At 43.6% G+C, this 18,986-nt stretch overlaps 1 long non-coding RNA gene across 1 annotated transcript in view; it reads left to right on the top strand.

The window, feature by feature from the left end:
* Positions 1 to 18,986, top strand: part of LOC138284308 (uncharacterized) — a 143,192-nt gene that overhangs the window by 50,364 nt on the left and 73,842 nt on the right. The window contains exons 3-4 of the long non-coding RNA XR_011201379.1: positions 4,971 to 5,015; positions 11,073 to 11,144. This is a non-coding gene — a long non-coding RNA (uncharacterized lncRNA). The remainder of the gene's footprint in view (positions 1 to 4,970; positions 5,016 to 11,072; positions 11,145 to 18,986) is intronic.

The raw sequence follows: 18,986 nt of genomic DNA, 5'->3' as shown, positions 1-18,986 counted from the left end.
ACATAATGGGATTTAGATTTCGGCAGAGGGAATATCCATGCACTGCTGTGACAGAGTAACCCATCCACCAATATCTAAATAAGGCCTTATGTCTTGGGGTAACATTTTCTTAGATGAGCAGCTTCTTACCTTCCACTTGCTTACTGAACTGTTTGGGATACATGGTAGTCTGTTTCAAACATATCGGCACTACTGCATGCCCTTCATGCCAGCTTGATCACATATTTGGAACCTCAGACCCACTCTTTGGTACAGTCCTTCTATACCACACCCTCTATATACAATGAAAAGTAGATGAAGAATTGCCCGTTGAGTGTGCGAGGCCATCCTGGCACACACGCAAATCCAGCTAAAATCTCTGTGGAACATCTGGGAACTTAAGTTCCTTAGATCAGTACATAAAAGAGAACAGCCCAAGTTGCGCAAAGCCTGATTTAAATTAATAGACTTCTTCAACCTGCGTAGAGCCTATATCTCAGTCCAAATTCAACTGCCCGCTCCCTGCGGCCAATGCAGCCAATGGCGGCTCCTCCGCTCTGGCGGAGGAGCGTCGCCCCCTCACCCCCAGCAGCTCCAAAACATTTACAAGAACACAATAATAAACTATGTTTATTATCGTGTTCTTCTAAAAGGGGCGGGCCACAGGCGATGACAGGGATGGAGGGGGAGTGCACAGCACTTCCCCTCAGTGCGCATGTATGTTTGACTGGCCGTCTTTGGCCAGACAAACACACATGCGCACTAGGCTCTCTCCAACCTGGCATAGTGTTGCTGGGTTGGAGAGAGCAAGCAGAGACTCTCTCTCTGCCTCGGAGCACATTGACTTGGCGCTCTGTCCAATCCTAACGCTGCTTTCATGCTGCCAGCAGCATAAAAGCACTGTTAGGACTGGACACAGGGCAGGCTGGAAGTTTGTGCCTGCAGTGGAGGACCAAGGAGCGCATCGGAGCAGTGCAGCGAGAAAGGTAGGTTAAAAAAAAAAAATATTATATATATTTTGTTTGTTGCCACCTACCACGCGCAGTGCCGCCCGTTTTCCCTCCCCCAGCCGCCATTGAATGCAGCCTATGCCCACTGCATGGCTGCTTTTGACAATTTCTACTACATGCTACGGGCAGGGCCCACACTGTCATCCTTCTGGTTGGGAGTTCATATCCGGACAGTAGAACAAACTGGTCTTTCGAAATTGGAGTAATGGGAGGCCTGTGCGTTGGGAATCTTCAGGTTGCCAAAAATTGCAAAAGCTACTGTGCGGTTCCTTGATTCGGCACTCTTGTTGCAGAAGCAAGCTATCACCAGTAAAAGGAGGTTGATTAAGCTCCCTCCCCTTAGACAGATGGGGTCAAGACCTGCTACCCTGGGCAGAACCTGAGGGCACAGCCCTTCTCAGAGAGGAGGCCTGTAGCCTTTGCAGACACCCCAATCAGCGGCCCATGGGACGCACTGTGGGTGCCTCTCATGACGCACTGGGGCGAAGTGACCCTCATCAACCTGTTAAGCGCCCTTCCTTCCTCTGGTCCTGTGAGTCTGAACGGCCCCCTATCCTAACCTTTCCCCATCTCAGTCTCAGTCGCCCCCCCTCTAGATTTCATCCCTCCTATTACTACAAGCCACCCATTTCTTCCCCTATTAGCTCCCAAGTTCACAATGCCACAGTATTCATTATTATTTCCAGCCTACCAAGTTCTCTCCAGTAGGAATGTTTATCTATAAACAGTTTGCGTAATCACCTTTCACGATTTGATATTGTAAGACTAGTCAAAACAAGTCGACCTGCATGCATCTCACTGTTCAGTCTTTATCTTGCCAGTATTATAGAGATTGACAATCATGTCCTTGTTTGATGACACTGGATTATACATAGGGTGTTGTCTTGTGATAAGCATTTAAGGGCCCATTTGTACAAAGCACTGGTCGCAAAATATTGGTTGCAATTTGCACCCAGGCATTTTTGTGGCCAATGTGGTGTTTTTCAAACTGACCTCTCCAATAGTAGGTCACTTTACAAAATACCGATTTCTAGTGGGTTGCAATTTGTCCTAATATTAATGAGGTAGGTCACATATTTCGACCTACTAGTAATCACTGCCATCACAGAGAGGGTGGTTTGCTGAGGTCATCAGATAACCATGTCTGTCACTGATTTTAAATGAAGCAATCTTTTTAAAATGCATCCCATTTTCTCTAAGGGTAAATGGGATTCATTTTACAAAAAATAAAATTAAAATAAATAATAACTAAAAATACAAAATAAAATGAGAATTTTTTTTTTTCAATATTCTCAAAAGGGAAGGGGTCCCTTGGGGAATCTTTCTTATTTGCGAATGGCTTACCACTATATGTTTGTAGTCCATAAAGTATTAATATTTTGCTACCAGATTTCAGTCACAAAAAATTAGTGCATACTAATATGATTTGGTATTTGGAATGGACGCCATAAACAAGCCCCTTCCAAATACCGAACTGGACTTTGTTTTGGAAACCAGGCTTCCAGGCTTACATCTGTTTGTTTGTTTTGGAAATTAATTGAAAATATTTTTTATGATTTGTGTAAAAACTCTCTCTCTCTCTCTCTCTATATATATATATACATATATATATATATATATATATATATATATTTGTGCTTTTTATAGTAGTATATTTAAATATTGTAAAAAATTGAGATATTGTAAAACATATATTTTAATGGATTTCCTAAAGTGAGAGTGCAGTTTAGTGCAAGTCAAATGATGAGGAAGCCAGTTCCAGAGCTTTGCAGCCGCGACTGAGAAAGCTCTGCCTTCTCATCATTTCTTCTGAACTCCTAGCACAGTTACCAAGTTGTAATAAGCTCAACGACGATTTCTCCCAGGAGTATTCCAATGAAACTATCCATATTTCCCTCCAGACTAATATGATAAAGGGCCTTATGCACTATGCGGAGTGCCTTGAACACACACACACATATATATATATATATATACATATATATATATATATATGAAAAAACAAAGGTTACAGGGATATTATAGTTAGGTACTCTTTTTATATGTACAAAACCATTGAAATACAGCAGTTATAGAGTTATTTCAAGTAACTATAACTCGCACCCTAAGGTAACTATAACTCGTGCCCTCGCCATGCACAGTTTTCTTATCAATAATTTTATCGCAAATGTTGTAGTGATAATATCAAAGATGCCATAGAAGATGTCATCAATGATATAATATAATATGTAATTAGCTGTGCTTGGCGAAGGTGTGAGCTCTAGTTACCTTTAGACACAAGTTATAGTAACTTGAAATAACTCTAACTATAACTGCTGAATTTCTATGTTTTTTTACAAGTAAAGTCAAAATCTAACTATAACATCCCTGTAACCTTTGGGTTTTTTCAGTGAATTTCTTTGGCTCTTTAAACGTAAAGTAATTTTAATTACTATATGTTAATTCAACCACATTTGCGCACAGCCTTTGGCATGGCAGGGGTTGGCTGCAGTGCCTGGCCTGCAACCAAGCTCTTATGACCACAAAAGCCTGCACGGCTCACAGCCTTTTGCACTATGCATTGAGGTTTGGCCACAGGGCTAGTCTCTGTCAATTGATCTGTAAGTGGGTGTGTGAGTCTAAGAGTGGTTCTGAGTGGGTGTGTGAGTGTCTGAGTGAGTGTGTAAGTGGGAGCATTAGACTCTGAGTGCATGTATGAGTGAATAAATTATTAGTGTATGAATGAGTCTGTGAATAGTTTAAAAAAAATGTTTTTGGCATATCCTCGAATATTCAAGGATATTCTTGAATGTTCATAAATATTCTTGCGTGCAGTAAAGAAAATCATTTTAAACCCATAATTTTAGATTCAAACACCCCTTTATCACATCCCTGGGGTCAGGGTACCAGCACCTCATGTCACTTTTAATTTTACTTTTCAGCTTCGGGGACCGTGTCCCGTTACTCAAGATCTGAGCTGGCGGCTAGGGATATACCAGCGAAGCCCCGAATTCACACAATCGGGGCTGCTGGTCTGTAGAGCTTTATGTGTTAAACACATTGGCCCTTATTACAACCAAGGTTGAACCGCCAGGCGGCCGCCAATGCAGCTGCACTCCCGCGGGGTCTATTATGAGATCCCCACTGGGCCGGCGGGCGGAAACCTGGTTTCCGCCCACCGGCCCAACGGGGATCTCGGCCGCAACACGGGAGCTGGCTCCAAATGGAGCCGGCGGTGCTGCGGCTGTGCGACGGGTGCAGTTGCACCCGTCACGCTTTTCACTGTCTGCATAGCAGACAGTGAAAAGCTCCATGGGGCCGTGGCAGGGGACCCCACGACTCCCCTTTCCGCCAGCCTTTTCATGGTAGTTCTTACCGCCATAAAAAGGCTGGCGGGAGGAGGACTCGTAATCCGCTGGGCAGTGCTGCAAGCAGCGCTGCCCTGGGGGATTTAAACCGCTGGGGCCAATGTGGCGGGAAACCGCCGGTCCCGGCGGTGCGACCGCGGCGTAATGCCCCTGGAAGCACCACCAGCCTGTTGGCGGTGCTTCCTCCAAAAGAGCCCTGGCGGTCGAAGACTGCCAGGGTTGTAATGACCCCCATTGTCTTGAAGGCAATACGTTTCTTCACAGCCAACCAATGTAGTTACCTCAAAGTGTCACTGGCCGAAGTGGAACAAGGGAGATTGAGTGTTAAACGAGCTGCAGTATTCTGGATCAATTGAAGTTTGCTAAGTGACAACTTGTCACAATTAATCTTTGGACTTTGGTCCTGTCCTCTCCTCAAGGCCAATCATCCAGATAGTTTCTTACCTGCATCATGCTCCTTGCAAGAACTACTGGCCATTCGATTCTTATCTCTCCTCCCTCTTCTTTCTTCCATTTCCGGCTTTAAATCCTGAAGGGGAAGAAATGGAAGACGATTCTTCACTGTTCATTACTTCCTGCTTTGCTTTATTTTTTTGTCCCTTTTCCATGTCAACTATTTCTCTTCCTTCCTTAGGGCATCGGATGTCACTGTGCAAAGACAGATGTCAGAAAGTCTCAGGTAAGTCCTGTTCTGCATGATATAAATTATATGCCCTTTGCTGCAGCAATTAGTTTAATTTGCTGGAACATTGTTTTTTAAATTCCCATTTGCAATCAAACACCCATTTTCTCCTAAAACTCTAAAATTAGCAACCCATGTTTGTCTGCTTTAATATGAGCTGCAAATATAGGAGAGGGAGTATTTGGAGCCTCTTCTCTTTCTTTATCTATATGTGCTTGAATAACATGATTAGAAGTGTTGGCATTAAAGTTGATTTACTTTTTTATAAGGGAGCCTTGTTCATATTCGATAACTTGCATTAGGAATGACCAGGAGCAGCTCGCGGGGCTTTGTTGGGATTGGGCAGCACATGGGGAGGAGTACGCGGAGGTAGTTGCAGAAAGTGGAGAAGCAAATTAATATATTTTTTTAAAAAATCACTTACCTGCTTCTCTGCCGCCGCACTGCTCCTCTGCTGCACTACAGGCACAGGCTGCCAGCCTGCCCTGTTGCCAATCCTGACGCTGCTCAAAGCAACGTTAGGATTGTCTGGGAGTGCCCAGTCAGGGCTCTCCCAGGCAGACTGCAAGCCTGTGCTTGCTCTCTCCAGCCCGGCAACTGTGATGCTGGGCTGGAAAGAGCCTACTGCGCATGTATGTTTGGATGGCCCAAGACAGCCGGCCAAACATACCTGCACACTGAGGGGAGTGCACTCCCCTCATCGTCGTCATCCCTGATGCCCCACCCCTTTAACAAATGAAACAATAATAAACATGTTTTATTGTCGTTTCGTTTGTTAAAGGTGATTTTCAGCGGCTGCTGCTGGCGGGGGGAGGTGACTCTCCTCCACCCTAACGAAGTAGCCACGCCTGGGAATGACAGCACTGATTTAGTTAATGCTAAATTCTTAATGCTACGAGGTGTAGATATACATTTACCAGAAGCAGGGTGCGATTTTCTGATTTTACATTTGCATTTCAAGAAATATTTATACACTGTACTAGATTTGAATGGGGAGGCACAACAATGATATGATTAAGTATATTTGTTTTTTTGTTGTTGTTACCTTCTGCTATTTTGTTGTCTGTTTTGGATAGATACTCAAGTCTACAGTTGACTAAGTAAAACTACATAACTAGACCAGCAAGGTCACCCTATATGGAAAAAGTGTTCATGTTGCTTTACAACCGCTAACCGCATTTCTGTCTCTCTGAAAGCCTGGTATAACTGTTGAGGAAAAGAAAAGTGAGGTGAAAAAGAACACTGAGAGGGTAAAAAAATGTCTTACTCTGACTTGATCAAGAAATTGTTTCAGATAAATAGGTATTTTGTTTAAATACACAGACCCTGAGCTAGGGGTGGAAGACAGTGATAAATCCGAGAAACACAACCCCCTAATGATCCTCTCTATTCTTTGAGGAGGAAGAGGGTTCAGACACCCACAGATAGCCTCTAAAAGATAAAGAGGATTAGCATTACGAATTAATCATGTTTATTTGTTCTTCTTTTACTTACAAAATGTGCATCTCTTCCTTTGAGGGACCGATGACAGCCATTCTATACAGAAGACCTAGAAGAGAAAGTGAAGAAACCTGAAGACTTCAAGACCCTACCTATTCACCCCCACTACTACCAAGGAGCTTGTTGGACCTGGTCCTTTTTACAGGGTCACCCCCAAACGTTTTGCCTTCCTCCTCTTTTTATTCTGACCCTTTTTTGTTGACATTAGGACTCTGAGCCCTTTACCACTACTGATCAGTGCTAATGTGCATGTGATCTCCTTCTAAACTTGGTATGACTGGCTTACACCTGATTGGCACATTTAATTTACCTATAAGTCCCTTGTACTGTACTATCCCTATACCCAGGGCCTGTAAATGAAAGTCTACTAGTGGGCTTGCAGCGCAGCTTGCGCCACCCACAGAAGTAGCCTTTTGATAAAAGAGCTTCCAACAGTTGTAGTAAACGTAAATCTCTTTAATTAGATTTAATTGGTGTGCATACACAGCCACCACCATAAAGCATCTTCCTCCTGCTGCCTATCCCCCATCTCTCTCTCTCCCCACTTGCTAAGCTGCGCTCATTCTCTGTGATGTACCCAAGAATACATCACAGTTAAAGAGACATCCCAACTCATCTTCCCCAACAAAAAATGACAACACTGGTAATAACATCAACTAATGTACATATTTTACAATGAAACACAAAATACATGCTAACTATTGCACCTAGTACATAATTACTTTCTTTACTAACTTACTTCTAAAAATATACATAAATCCAACATAAAAATTTTCTGGTATGCACAAACTCACCTACACATTACCAGCATTTGAGACCCACAGAAGCATTACACATAGTCTCTGAGATATGTAGGCTTCTTTCTTATGTAGACCTCCTTGTGCGAACATTTTTTTTCTCTCCAAAATGATGTCTGGTTTCTCTCCCATTTCCCAAGTCAGTATTTTGTTGATTGGCTCCTACCACTCCAGAACTACAATTCCACTTCGCCATTCTTGACATACTCCATACTTCCCTATTCTCCAATGTCACAACATTTTTCTTGAGTTTTTTTTTATTTGAAATAGTCCTATGAATTTAGACTCTCCTTTAGATGACCACCTTGTTTTTTTCACAAATACCACCTCTTCTACCTGCCATTTCCTGGAAACAGAACCATGCCTATTATCAAATCGTTCCTTATACTCACTTTGGTTAATAAGAACTTTATTCCTGTCAAAACTCTTGAGATTAATTTGTCATGATGTTGGAAGTGGTCCGATGTGCCCATAGCTTTTCTCTCAGAATCTTTTTGAGAGTTCCTCTATTTGTTATGGCTAACTGAGCACAGTCCCTTACAGGTCTATTCATCTTCTCAACCAGGCCATTGGTTTGAGGAGCATACAATACTGTACGTTGATGCTCAATTGATAGCTCCCCTAGGAACTCTTTCATTTCATCAGAAACAAATTGGACACCATTATCTTTAACAATTATTTTAGGAACTCCCTCACAAGCAAAGACTTCATTCAAAAATTCTATAACAGATTTTATAGTGACTGAACCAGTGCAGTAAGCAGCCACACATTTTAATTTATAATCTATAAGTACTGTCACATACCTTTCATTCATGTTTAACAACATGAGACATGAAGTCCTAGTTTGAACCAGGGTTTATCAGGTATCTCTATTGGAGATAAGAGTGCTGTTCTTTCCACCTTAGTTTTGTCACTGTTTGCATACAACCAACAATCTCTTACTGAACTTTCAGACTCCTTATCAAGACCTGGCCACCAGTACTTTTCTCTTATTCTTGCCTTTGTGAGATTCCTACCCAAATGCCCCTCATGGGCCAAATTCATAATTTTCCCTCTTAAACCTTCTGGTGGAATTACACGATCCCCTCTAAAAATCTGTTCAGGAATCACACTAAGTTCATCTCTCATTCCCAGAATTTTTGTAATTCTGCAGCTAAAATATTCCGTTCAGGCCAACCTCCAATTACCATGCATTTTACTTCTGCCAAATTGGTGTCTTTCTCATTTTCCCTGGCCCACTCCTCCTGTCATAAACCTGAATCCATCACCCACATCACTGGAACATTAATTTCAGTATCACCATTTCCTTCAACTGGCAGTCTAGATAGACAGTCCGCTGTCGCATTTCTAAGTCCTAGTAGGTACTCAGTTTCAAAATTGAACTCTAATACACTCTCCACCGGCCTTTTAATTCTGGCAGTAGCTCTTTCTGACCATTTGCATGTAAATATCTGTAATAATGGCTTGTGGTCAGACCTTAGAATAAAAGGTAGACCCCACAGAAAAAAATTAAAATGATGGATAGCCCATACACACTCAAGTGCCTCCTGTTCAATGATAGATTATTTTTCTTCTGCCCTTTTCAATGAACGGAAGGCAAATGCTATCAATTTTTCCTCACCATTATCAATTTGCATCAACACTGCCCCTAGACCTTTAATAGTAGCATCTGTGGTCAGAACTGTTTTTCTGGTTACTTCAAAGTGGTTTAAATTAGGCATGTTGCCAATTACTTATTTAACATTTCTAAACGCTTCCTCACATTCATCAGACCACACAAATTTGTTTCCTTTTTTAAGTAACATCCTTAAGGGCATGACAATGCTGGCAAAACCTCAAAGAAACTTTGAATAATATTCTGCCAACCCAAGAAAGGAACGAACACCAGGGGAGGGTGCTTTGATGATGAATTCCGAAAACTCATTTTGGGTTTTATGCCATCTCTGAAATTATTTGTCCTAACTATATCACTGTGTTTACTCTGAATTGGCATTTCTTAAGTTTTACTGTGAGTCCACGGTTTCTTAAGCTTGTTAGTACGTTCCTTAAGATGACATCATGAGTTGTTCTAGCTTCACCACTTACAAGAATGTCATCTTGAAAAAACGATATGTTTTCTACCCCTTCAAGAACCTTCTTCATTAGTCTTTGAAAACATGCAGCTGCTGACGCTAATCTAAAAGGTAGTCTTTTGAACCTGAAATCCCCCAGTGGTGTTGCAAAAGATGTGCGATGAAGAGCTGCCTTATATAACATCACTTGATGGTATGCTGCTGAAAGATCCATAACACTGAAAATGTTCTCTCCTTTAAGCATGGATAACGTTTCTGCTATATTTGGCAATGGCTGACGATCTACCCATATGCATTAGTTTAAGTCTCTCAAGTCAACGCACATTCTTATCTTAGTGCCATTGTCTTTTGGTGCCAACACCACTCGGGCTAATCATTCTAATGACTCAATTTCCTCTATAACTTCCAGCTTTTTGGGTTTGTCTAACATTTGTTCTAAAAGATTCAACATAAGGTTCTAAACTTTTCTTACCTTGTAAACTACAGGTTTGACTCCATTTTTAATAATTAGTTTGTGCTCAAAGTTCTTGATTAATCCTAGTTTTTCAGTGAATAAATCAGGAAACTCTTTTATTATATCCTCTCCATCACATAGATTTTCTATAAGCATGACTTGATCAGTGGCATTGGGATTAAGGATAATACCTAAGTTCTTCTGGTGTAGGAAGCCTAACAAGTTGTCACCTCTCTTGGCAACATAAACATTTCCTACTGTTTCCCGTCCCTTAAAATGGATTTTCATTACAGTATATCCAATTAGGTCAATTTTGATTCCTCCATATCCTTCCGGAGTAATATCAGGCTCTTTCAGTTCTATATTTTCTTTTCCAAATATACATTCACAGTTTTTATCTCTTATTATAGTATAAGGTAGGTGATCCTGAGTCTGCCAGGACCGTGACTTCTTTGCCAGCTACTGTAATTTGACATTCAGACATTTTTACGCACCCAACATCCACATCATTCATGTCACTGTATTTTATTTGTTGTATCTTGCGATTTACATAATATAGTATGTTGTAACATTTGATTTTGAAATTGTCTTTAGAATCCTTTATTACTTTCCCTTTGTTTTTTCCATGGCTCAGGGTATTTTTGTTGAAGGTCGTGTCCAGCTTGTTTATTTGATTATAATCATCCTCTTCTACTTCAACTATGTTTACTTGTGAATCGCTCAAATTGATGGGTCTTTCTCGCATTTCTTTAAACCAGCCTGTGGTGTGCTGCACTCCTTCTATAATATCCAAAGCTTATTTCAAGGATGGATTTTTTGCAAACAATTTGTCTTGGACTCTCGGGTTATTAGTACAACGTACTAATTGATCTCTGATCAATGAGTCAATTAAATCTCCAAAATCACATGTACGTGCTAAATGTTTAAGTGATGCTATGTAATTTCCAACTTTTTCCATTTTGCCTTGGATTTTAGAAAATAATTGATGCCTTTCCATGACAATATTTATTTTTGGTCCAAAATGTTTCTCTAACCTTAGCATAGACATTTAAAAAATGTCTCAAGGCTCTCCCTCTGCAGTTCCTACATAAATTTCATTAAGACTTTCATATATATTAAGAACGTCAATCCCCAGATTGTGTAGTAGTACACCTTGTTTTCTTGCTGGAGAGAACTGTTCTCCACCTATTGCAATTCTGTAAGAGTCAAGCATTTTTTCCATCTCTTTTAGGGTAATATTGGGTCTCCAGCATCTGAGAGAAATTGTGTAGGTGGTAGCATGCTTCCTGCTGCCAATATGAAGGTAAGTAGTAATGATAACATATGTAAAATAATAAATTAACAAAAGAATTTAAAATAACTAACAAACATAAGAAGTTACAATAATAAATTAATATAGTAAATTGAAATACATTATTTTACACTCTTCTTTTGTTGTGATGGCTGTGCTAATATGAGATTTTAATTTAATATGTATATACATATATATGTATATATATATATATATACATATTTATATATATATATATATATACATATATATGTTTAGTCCTGTTTCTATTTCTGTGCACGTTCCAATTGTCTTCTTTAATGCATGCACGTTTTAGTGTTTCCCAGCGTGGTTGCAGAGCTGAGTCACGTAGAATTATCTACTTAACGCCGTGAAGGTAATTATCATTAATACGATCCCAAATTCTGTGTTCAGTCGGCAGACCCACAATCAGTATTGCGTCAGTGTGCCTGGGGTTAGGGTAAATGCTAAATGCGGATGCAGAACTGAGTCGCATAGGATATTTATTTTGTATCCGTGTTGCACTTGCACTCCTGATGCGCTGGTAAACTTTACTTGCTGTAAAAAACAACAGGCGGCTCAGAGATTAATTTGCTGCTCAGATGAAATCCATAAAGATGTCATTATGCCAGCAATTTCCTCTCTTTTTTTTTAATGATAGTTGTGATAATCATCAACTTCAGATTAATTGACTCACCGGCAGGGTTGGAACACTATTGAACAGAAATATGGTTCCATCACTAAACAAATCTCCAGTGGTAGTCAGTTCACAAGTGGTTCCTGAAAACAGCAGTTTGTCACCAATGTTAAAAGAGCTTCTGACAGCTGTAGTAAACTTAAATATCTTTAATTAGATTTAATTGGTATGCATACACAGCCACCACAATAGAGCATCTTCCTCCTGCTGTCTATCCTCCTTCTCGCTCTCTCTCTTTCTCTCTCTCTCTCTCTCTCTCTCTCTCTCCAGTTGCTAAGCTACGCTCATTCTCTGTGATGTCTCTTTAACTGTGATGTACCTGATGGATTCTTGGGTACATCATAACACCTTTCAAACCTGTCTCAGGCCTGCTACCACAGAGCCTGCAGGTGCAGTTTACTACCACGTTGACTTGGCTAATCCAACTACTTTTCAAGGCCTAAACACCCTTTTAATTATATCTACATCACCCCCAAGGTAGGCTCTAGCTAGCCCCCTGTACTACATGTCCTAGTAGTTACAAGCAGCCCATGTAGTTTCTCACTACTGTGAGCACTGACCCTCTTATCGGATTGCATTGGAAATGCCCTAACATATGTCTAAGTGGTATTGTCTAATCTATGAGAGGAGGTGTGGGCAGGTATGGTATGGTTGTAATAGTAGTGAGAAATGCTCCTTATTGGTGTAGGTGGACTTTGTATTACCATTATAGAAATGCCACTTTTAGAAAGTGAGCATTTCTCTGTGTTTATGACTCTGGTGTTTTGCAGCTTGCCTGCAATCCACTTCTGGGGCAGAGTGACAGCTGAGCTTGTGCATACTTTTCAGACAGCATGGACACAGGAAGAGTGGAGGTGTCACAAGGGTGCATCTCCATATTAAATGGTCTTTCTGAGCTGGGAGAGGTAGATGCAGGGCACACCTGCATTTGTGAAGGCTGTGCCCTGGCCTCACACAAAGGGCTCGTTTACCCCCCGCTGATGTCTGGAGCCAGTGCTGGAGGAGAAAGGGACAATCCTGGAACTGGTTAGTGCTGGTTGGAACCTCTTCTCCCCCTTTATGGAGGCTGTGCAAAATGAGTATAAATACAGGGGGTTGTCCCCCACATTTTAGAGAGCACTTTTGGAACAGGGAGCAGACCTCTGTCAGAAGCACTACTGGACTGCATAAAGGACTCATCTGGAATACTCTTCTGTTTGTTGCCCTGCTGCCTGGTGGCTGCTGGGTGGAACAAAGGACTCATCAGGATTGCCTTTCTGCTTGTTGCCCTACTGCCAGTACTCCCTGACTTGGACTTCCCTGGCACTGCTGGACAGGCAGGAGGAACCGCCATAGGGACCTATGTGTGCTGGCCTTCCTGCTCTATCCTAACTACAGGTGTCCTCCTGGGACTGGTGGCTGCCCCAGAAGTGGGCGAGGGATGCTGGGTCCGGCCCCCACAGCCACTTTTTTTTGCGCTAGGGCACAGTGAGTACTTCATCTGTCCTAGTATTGAGGACCGCTTCATTAGAGCCCGTGGCGAGCCCTGCAAATATGTCTCACATAGCACCTGGTGAGCATTAATATTTCCTCCGTGTTGCACCATCGAGAGTGCCAAGTGGCTTCCTTTCAGGAGGTGGGGCAAAGAAGGAGTAGACACTGTCGCCGACGGCGGTGGTTTACTGTGCGTGGCAAGGCGTGCACTCCGTAGTGCCTCCGGGGGACGAGCAGACACCTGCTTCAGGGACAGCAGCCCGAGGTGATGCCTTAGTTGTATTTGTGGATCCCATACACCTTGTCGGGTGTGGGCACTGGTGGCGGTGAGCACTGGAGCCTAGAGGCAGGGAAGAGTGCCCGCAGTATTAAGGAGATGGAAGCAGGGAGGATCAAAGGAGGCCTCCCTCACGAGAGCCTGCCGTGGCCCCAGCGGTCTGGTTGTTGCTGTTTTCTCCGAGGAGTGTTCTCCACCCCACTGAAAGGAACATACTTTTAGGACACTTACTAGTGGCTTGCAGGATGAGAAGAACCCTCGACGGAGGTCCTGTATCTGCCAAACCCCTTTTTTTACCGTAATCCTGGAGGTAGACAGGCAGGATGGCTTGATATCCAAGGCTAAAGGAAGTCTTACCACTGGGCCTGTAATATAGGCTCAGGCGCCCAGGTTTCATGTCTTTGTTTTTAGTGATAACCCAATATTCTGCCTTCTCCTGATAGGTGCGATGCCCTCATAAGCATTGTATACAGTGTGTTATGACCTGTATTAACTGGTTACATCTGTTGGTTGTGGGGTAATACGTCACCTGTTATGTCTATGTGCATTCATGATGGTGTCTTGACATCTCTGATCTTATGTTTATTCTGACATGTGCATTCTTGGTGATAAGGACAATTCGACTACTGCTTGTGTTGCAGAATACTAGTAACCTATATGTTTACCTGACTACTGCTTATTTTTGCAGAGTACTAGTAACCTGTGTGATGTTCTGACAACTCCTTAGGTAGCAGGGTATTATTGATACATGTCTTGTTCGGTCTAATGATGTTTTATGCAATACAGTTTATTTTTATATAACTTGTTGTTGTGTTTCCTTTGTGGTGTATTTATTGTGTCATGTGTGTTGTGTGTGTTGTGCAAATGCTTTACACATTGCCTCTAGGATAAGCCTGACTGCTCATTCCAAGCTATCAAGGGGTGAGCAGGGGTTATCTTGGGTGTGTAACTCCCTCGCCCTGACTAGAGTGGTGGGTTCTGCCAGGCTTAGGTGCATACTCTAGCCAACCAGAGACTCCATTTCTAACAGAGCTGAAATTAATTTTATGTTTAATTCTTTGTCTAATGACTAATAAATCACCACTGTGAAACATATATGTGGAAAGTCTCCTAGAGCTTTTTTCTGACCCGGTGTCCCACACATCAGTACAGCACATCTCTTGTAAACAGATAATATCTGGTTTTAGGCTATCAAGAAAGATCACATTTTGTTTGTCCTCTGACCATCCTGCCAAATTACAAGATAGGGGTTTAATCCCTGTATTAAATACATTTGTTTGTTATGTACTCTGAAGAATGTTTAGAATTTAGTGTACCAGAGAACCAATTCACCAAGATCCCTTTCTTCTGCAACCCTTGCAGGCATCCAGACTTTGGTTATGGTGTGGTAGATTACTTTCATCTTTGGAACTGTCAGCATCAGGCTGTATCTCCTGTCCCTTTCCTGATCCTATGATGTTTAACAGTGCACAATTTGCTACAGTCATGCATGCTCTCTCTGGGGAATACTGAAAGGTACTACTGAAGATCCCTCAATCTGGCCTTTAGAAGACGTAGGACCCAATTTAGAGTTTGACAGACAAGGTACTCCATTGTCATTTAGAGAAGGGTGGACCTCAGCTTTTCAGTGGACGAATCCCTCATTGTCTCTGTTGATAGAAAACTTCCTTTGATGACCCAACAGAGACGGGGCCTTAGGAGGAAGGGCATTACACTGCACAAGCTATTTAGGGTAAACAGTGTATTGTTTTTTCAGTCCGTTACTGCCAGGAAAAACCTGACTCACAATCAGTCCTTAAATAGACATTCTATTACTGCCCTTGTACATCTGTTTGCAACACTATATCTTCTTTTCTTACCTATGACTGCATGGAGGTATAGTATCTTAAACACAAGATGTATACACTGTCACCTACAACAGAGATAAGGGCCATACTACTTTCTTCATATTAAATTTGTTTGGTTTAAATACGATGAAAATAATACCTTACAAAATAGATAACCATCTCCGAGAACACCTCTTGCAAAACAGCTGTAGAGGCCGCATTACCTGAAAATATAGATATTTAGCCACATAGACCTTGAGTTAGATATTGGTGGATGGGTTACTCTGTCACAACAGTGACGGATATTGCATCCACCAAAATCTAAATCCAATTATTTCCTTAGGGATTTTGATTTCGGCAGAAAGGATATCCGTCACCGTTGTGACAGAGTAACCAGTCCACCAATATCTAAATCAGACCCAAAGGGGGTCATTACGACCTCAGCGGTCTTTCTGCAAGACATCCGAGGGACCGCCGTGCGGAAGACCAGCTGTGGAGGCGGTTTGCCGCTCTGCGGATTATGACTGTTGGCTGCTCTCCGTCGTTATTCTGACGGAGAGCCGCCAACAGCCATACTTGCGGGCGGCGGGGAAGTGGAGGTTGCTCCACCTCCACCGCCACGCCAACAGAACACCGCCCAGCGAATCACATCCTGTGATTCGCCGTGGCGGTGTTCTGTTGGCGGTGTGGTGTCGGCGGAGCTGCCCCTATGGCTCCCGTCCCCTCCCGGAGGATCGTCGGACCAGGTAAGTCAATCATCCGTGAGGGGGGTGGGGGATGTTGGGTGTTGGGTGGCTGCATGGGGGTGTGCGTGTGTGTATGTAGAGGGGGTGTGTGAGTGCGTGTATGCTTGCGGGGTGTTGTGTGTATGGGAATGAGTGCGTGTATGTCTGTAGGTATGTCTGTATGGATGTGTGCGTGTATGTTTGAATGTGGGTGTGGGTGTCTGGCTGTGTGTGTGGATGTAGGCATGTATGTTGGGGTGTGTGCGTGTGTGTGTTGGTGGTGCCTGCATGCGTGTCGGGTGTGTGTGAGTAATGGTATGTTGGGGGTCGGGGTGGGGAGGGGGGTCCTGCCACCTTTGGGGGGTGGCAGGGGTGGTGGGGGGTGTAGGGGAGGGAGTCAGGGTGGGGGTGAGGGGTGGGGGAGACCCCTATCAGTGCCAGGGAAGGAATTCCCTGGCACTGATAGTGCTTACCGCCATGGATTTCAAGGCGGTTGAAACCGCTGGAAATCCACGGCGGTAAGCCGGGTCCAAATACCGCCGGCGGTATACTGACGGCCGCAGGGCTGGAGACCCAGGTCTCCAGCCCAGCGGTTTTCTCCACCCTGGCGGGCGGGATGGACAACCGGCGGTTGACCATGGCGGTAACCGCCATGGTCATAATACACCAAGGTAAGACCGCCAGCCTGTTGGCGGTCTTACCGCCGGTTCTCCACCATCCGCCAGGGTTGTAATGACCCCCCAAAGTATGTAATGAGACACAGTGGCTTGCATATAACCTACATGTTTAGCACATGCTGATTCTTGCAATTACGATAAAAATATTCAGCTGCACTTGATGGACAAATGAACATATGTACCATCCACATAACTTAATACGTGTAAGCAGGCAGTTTGTAAGGCCCAAGGAGTAGACCAACATTTTCATTGTTCCTATGACCAAGAGTTCGCAGGCAGGGTGGAAAGGAACAATGGTACTTTTTAGAATGAGATAGTGAAGCTATGCTCAGAAACCCAGTTAAAGTGACCTGATCCCGTTTCTGTAAGAGTGATCCCTTCCCAGCAAGCAAAATTAAGCCTGTACAAAACAATCATAGGACAAGAGTGATCCCTTCCCAGCAAGCAAAATTAAGCCTGTACAAAACAATCATAGGCCAACCGATGATTTTGCTCCCTTCAAATCCCACTGTCTCTTCTCTGGGCTGGATTTGCAGTTAAATGATGATGCAGTCCTACAATATTACAGAAAGCTTATACAATATCTGTAGGAAGTTGGCTCTGTATGTGCTATTTCAAAGTAAGGAATAGCATGCACAGAGTCCAAGGGTTCCCCTTAGAGGTAAAATAGTGGTAAAAAGAGATAATACTAATGCTCTATTTTGTGGTAGTGTGGTCGAGCAGTAGGCTTATCCAAGGAGTAGTGTTAAGCATTTGTTGTACATACACATAGACAATAAATGAGGTACACACACTCAGAGACAAATCCAGGCAATAGGTTTTTGTATAGAAAAATATCTTTTCTTAGTTTATTTTAAGAACCACAGGTTCAAATTTTACATGTAATATCTCATTCGAAAGGTATTGCAGGTAAGTACTTTAGGAACTTCAAATCATCAAAATTGCATGTATACTTTCCAAGTTATTCACAAATAGCTGTTTTAAAAGTGGACACTTAGTGCAATTGTCACAGTTCCTAGGGGAGGTAAGTATTTGTTAGGTTAACCAGGTAAGTAAGACACTTACAGGGCTTAGTTCTTGGTCCAAGGTAGCCCACCGTTGGGGGTTCAGAGCAACCCCAAAGTCACCACACCAGCAGCTCAGGGCCGGTCAGGTGCAGAGTTCAAAGTGGTGCCCAAAACGCATAGGCTAGAATGGAGAGAAGGGGGTGCCCCGGTTCCGGTCTGCTTGCAGGTAAGTACCCGCGTCTTCGGAGGGCAGACCAGGGGGGTTTTGTAGGGCACCGGGGGGGACACAAGTCCACACAGAAATTTCACCCTCAGCGGCGCGGGGGCGGCCGGGTGCAGTGTAGAAACAAGCGTCGGGTTCGCAATGTTAGTCTATGAGAGATCTCGGGATCTCTTCAGCGCTGCAGGCAGGCAAGGGGGGGATTCCTCGGGGAAACCTCCACTTGGGCAAGGGAGAGGGACTCCTGGGGGTCACTTCTCCAGTGAAAGTCCGGTCCTTCAGGTCCTGGGGGCTGCGGGTGCAGGGTCTCTCCCAGGCGTCGGGACTTTAGGTTCAAAGAGTCGCGGTCAGGGGAAGCCTCGGGATTCCCTCTGCAGGCGGCGCTGTGGGGGCTCAGGGGGGACAGGTTTTGGTACTCACAGTATCAGAGTAGTCCTGGGGTCCCTCCTGAGGTGTTGGATCGCCACCAGCCGAGTCGGGGTCGCCGGGTGCAGTGTTGCAAGTCTCACGCTTCTTGCGGGGAGCTTGCAGGGTTCTTTAAAGTTGCTGGAAACAAAGTTGCAGCTTTTCTTGGAGCAGGTCCGCTGTCCTCGGGAGTTTCTTGTCTTTTCGAAGCAGGGGCAGTCCTCAGAGGATGTCGAGGTCGCTGGTCCCTTTGGAAGGCGTCGCTGGAGCAGGATCTTTGGAAGGCAGGAGACAGGCCGGTGAGTTTCTGGAGCCAAGGCAGTTGTCGTCTTCTGGTCTTCCGCTGCAGGGGTTTTCAGCTGGGCAGTCCTTCTTCTTGTAGTTGCAGGAATCTAATTTTCTAGGGTTCAGGGTAGCCCTTAAATACTAAATTTAAGGGCGTGTTTAGGTCTGGGGGGTTAGTAGCCAATGGCTACTAGCCCTGAGGGTGGGTACACCCTCTTTGTGCCTCCTCCCAAGGGGAGGGGGTCACAATCCTAACCCTATT

This window comes from Pleurodeles waltl, chromosome 3_1, assembly GCF_031143425.1.
Source record: "Pleurodeles waltl isolate 20211129_DDA chromosome 3_1, aPleWal1.hap1.20221129, whole genome shotgun sequence".
Taxonomy (NCBI): domain Eukaryota; kingdom Metazoa; phylum Chordata; class Amphibia; order Caudata; family Salamandridae; genus Pleurodeles; species Pleurodeles waltl.
Note: the sequence above shows the minus strand (reverse complement) of the source record. Positions and strands in the feature narration are given on the sequence as shown.